Source organism: Panicum virgatum, chromosome 8K (genome assembly GCF_016808335.1).
Source record: "Panicum virgatum strain AP13 chromosome 8K, P.virgatum_v5, whole genome shotgun sequence".
Taxonomy (NCBI): domain Eukaryota; kingdom Viridiplantae; phylum Streptophyta; class Magnoliopsida; order Poales; family Poaceae; genus Panicum; species Panicum virgatum.
In genome coordinates, this window is record NC_053143.1 from 41,155,359 (window position 1) to 41,159,167 (window position 3,809).

At 59.6% G+C, this 3,809-nt stretch overlaps 1 long non-coding RNA gene across 1 annotated transcript; it reads left to right on the forward strand.

Moving 5' to 3' along the window:
- The first annotated feature begins 1,020 nt into the window (after positions 1-1,020).
- Positions 1,021-3,381, forward strand: LOC120644691. The gene is made up of 3 exons (XR_005663922.1): positions 1,021-2,030; positions 2,124-2,523; positions 2,601-3,381. It is a non-coding gene; the product is annotated as an uncharacterized LOC120644691 (long non-coding RNA).
- Positions 3,382-3,809: the final 428 nt, after the last annotated feature.

A 3,809-nucleotide genomic window follows, 5' to 3' on the forward strand; every position in this document is an offset into this window, starting at 1 on the left:
TGGCCCTACAAACAGGTTAGGGAGCATTTCCGAGGGTCAGGGCTTGACCCGAAGGTCCAATCCCCAACAGCCGGCAATGCTACCTGATGAGAGGGCTCCTGCGCTCGTATGTTCTCTCCCCCTCATTTTCCCCTCTTTTTCTTTCCTTTTCTTTCGAGTTTCGTACCTGACCTTCGTTGCCGCCGTGCCCCCGTAGGACAGGACCGACTTCTATCCATCCGCTGCGCCACTGACAGAAGATGCCATTCGCCATGAGATAAACTGCCTCGCTGCCGAGGCGAAATTGGCGGAGAAGAGAAAGAAGGAGAAAGCCATTAAGGACCGGAAGGAGGCTGAGGAGAAAATTCGGAGCCGCAAGGCGCGGGGTCTTATCTCTTCCAGCGATGAGGCTGAATTGCTCAGCCAGCTGGAGGATGAACTTGACGACGTGAGCAGTGGCGGCGATGAGGGATCAGAGGACGGCGACCCCTACCAGCACATGGTGTTCCTCCATGGGGGCACCGGGGGCAACGGGGGCTCTTCGTCCGCTGCGGCGGGAGCAGGCGGCTCCCCTCCACCGCGGGAGGTTCACGCGCGTCGTGACGCTGTGCTCGACTCGTGGAGGCTGGTGTCGGCGAGGCGAAGCGACTCCCCTCCACGGAGGTCGGGGTCTGCCGGGCGGGACTGCTCCCCTTCCCGGCATTCGAAATCGAGGCAGAGGAGCCGTTCTCCCACCGGAGGTCGGAATCGAAGCGGAAGAGCTGTTCCCCTTCCCGGAGATCGGGAAGGTCCTCAGACCCCCGAAGCAGGACGGCGAGCCATTCGCCCGCGGCGTCGAAGCCGTGTCAGTCATCATCCTGTCGCGAGCCCACGGACAGCTCCGCTTGCTCCGTCCAAGCGTCGATCCTGCGACGGCGGTTGCGTGGCCGGTCGCGAAGCAGCCTCGCTCCGACTCTTCCCGGTAAGAATTTCCTGACTCGATTGGCGGTGTCCTTCTCTTTCCTATTTGTTCCATTCTGGACAATTTTTGCTACTTGTCAGGTCGGTCGTCACCTCCCGCTCACTGATGATCGCCCCCTGCAAGACCCTGTCTAAGCAGATGGGGATGCCTGCGATCGCTCCTCCGGCGGGACCAGACGAGACAAGGGTCCGCTCCCCCGAGCCCGTCGCCAATCTGGACGCCGCGCTGCGGGATGATCCCATCAATCAGGAGCGTCCCCCTTCTCCGCCTCCCGTGAGTGCGGGCCTCGGATAGACAAGGGACGGCTCTCCCGATCTCTCGGCCGGGCGGGAGGCTTCCCCTGCGGCTGGAAACTTGGACGCAGAGTGCGCCGCGCCCCCGCCTCCCAATGATGTTATCGAACTCGACTCGCCCGAGGACCGGGATGCCGAGGCGTTCGCAGAGACCCTGACCTCTGACGTCGACGTCGCGCTTCCGGATGCGGGGGCAGAGTCGGCCGATGAGGAGAGGGGTCCTTCCGCCGAGGAGGCCGCGGCGACGGGTTCCGGGGACGCCCTACCCGACTCTAGGGCTGGCCGTGCTCCAGAGGCCGATGTCAACGCTCCAGTCCCGAATCCTGTGGCAGGCTCCGAGCCGCCCTTGGAACCCGCCGCCCTGACGTTCGATCCCCAGGTGGGGTGCCTCGCCTACCCCGAATGTCTCCGCTCCATCCCCAGCTCATGAGATGGGCCCGGTGTCTAAGGACGACGCCGCCTCGTTGCTCACAGGCCCCGTGTCAATAGCGGCGGGGCCATTGACAACAGCCCTGCCGGTCTGGACTCCTTCGGCGACGGCGGCGTTCGCTACCGATGCGGGCGCCCAGACTTCGAGAGCCGTGAGAGCGACGGCGGGGCCCGGTGCGTCCATTATAAGCAGCGAGGAGGTCCTCAACCATTTCGCAGCTGAAGTAATAGCGCAAGGAGGGAAGGGCGTGAGTTTTGATCTCGCCAAGCGGAACTTCAGGCGTCGGGAGCTCGATTTTGGGCGGCTTCGCAAAGTGGTGATAGATGTGGTCATAGTGATGCACGGCCTCTTGGGCCCGTCGATCGTGGTGAGTCTCTTGTCGCTTGTCCTAATTCTTCGATCGCTTTCGTTGGTGTGCTTCTAATCCCCTTTTCTTCTTGTGCTCGCGGACGTGTCCCAGGAGATGGAGCTTCGGGACGAGGAGCGTCTAGCCCTGCGGGCGCGAGACCGAACACTCCTGGAGGCACGCCAGACCGTGGAAGAGGAATTGGCCTCAACCTGCCAAGCCCTTGAGGACGAACGCGTGCCCAGGGTAGCGAATCACGACGAGGCCAACTGGATTCTGAATTAGACGCTTGCCCGGTCCTCCTCCGTCGCCTCGGAGCTCTAGCAGCTTCGAAGGGACAGCAACGAGCTGCGCGTCGGGCTTGAGGTGGCGGAACAGGCGCGCGACTTGGCCATCCAGGAGCGTGACGTCGCGATCCAGGAGCGCGACGCGGTGACCCAAGGACACGACATCGCACTATCAACTGCGGAGGAGGCGTCGGAGCGGGAGAAGACCACGCTCTCGAGCTTGCAGAGTATTCCCGACCCCTATCTTGTCATTGCTTCGTGCGTGTTCTTGTTTTGTGGTGCTAAAACTGATAGTCTTTTGCAGACGCCCGCAATGAGTTCGAGGACCTACGCCAGGAGCTCGCCCGCATCGACTGCCAGAGGAAAGAAGCATAAGCGGCAGTGGCCTCGTTGACCGTCGATGTTGCCATCCACCGTGCCACATAGCAGAGATTTGAGGGAACCGTTGTGCGACTCCAGAATGAGACAGTCGGTGTGTCATTTTATCGCGCAATCCCCTTTTCGGCTTCCTCTTGGAGAATTGCAAAAGTGAGTGAGTTAAGTTTCTTTAGCAGCCGCAAACTCCCTGTGCCGAGAAGCGGAGTTGAAATTGTTGGAGATGAAAGAGGCGCTTGAACTCCAAGTGACTGGCTCCGACAACCTTCGCCTCATGGTGGGGCTCGTGTTGGACGATCTCGGCGTAGAGGCCGCCGTCGCACCGGGTCAGCTTGTCAGCCAACACCTCGAGGGTGTGGATGGACTGAAGCAGGAGGCCCAGGCCCACCGTCAAGAGGTCGAGGTCGTGCGCCGTGTACACTGGGGTGCATCACGCCTTCGCCGTTGCGCGCAGCCATTACGTCAACATCGACCTGGAGGAGCTGAGTAAAGGGTACCTGGGGGACTATGCTGACGCCGAGTTGTATGCCTTCGAGGAGGAAACCGCCCCATTCGCCCGGAACCTGACCGACAAGATGCTGGAGGACAATGAAGATTAGTAGTTGGGTTATCGGGGTTTGGTCCATGTTTTGTTTTTTATCGCAACTTTTGTCTTGCGGATGCTTTGAACACTTTGCTTGGTGATAAGTTCGGAAGGGTTTTCCGATAAATATTTTTGTTTCTTGAGGACTGGGATGAAACGAGTGCGAATGAGACCGTTAGAGCCGGAAACCTTTAGCTGTGAGCGAAATGCCGTGACCGTCGAAGTGTTGGAATTTGCGCAATTCGAACGGCGATTAGGGATCGCTCTGTGGTTCACGAGACTTGGCTCGCCCAACTCCAGAAGGGGGATGACCCCCAGTAGCCCCCGAGTGGTTTCCGATCCGAGCTTTTCAGGGACGACTCAAAGGGAGGAGAATCAACATGGAAAGAAACGAGGCACTTTTCAGAGAACAGCTTTATTTCGTAGGGCGATTTTTACATCAAGTGGAACTAAGGGTAAAAGCGACGTAGCTGTTCGATGTTCCAAGTGTTTGTGAAAACTTGGCCATCGGCAGTCTGTAGCTTATACGTGCCGGGCCGGAGTACCTCTGCCACG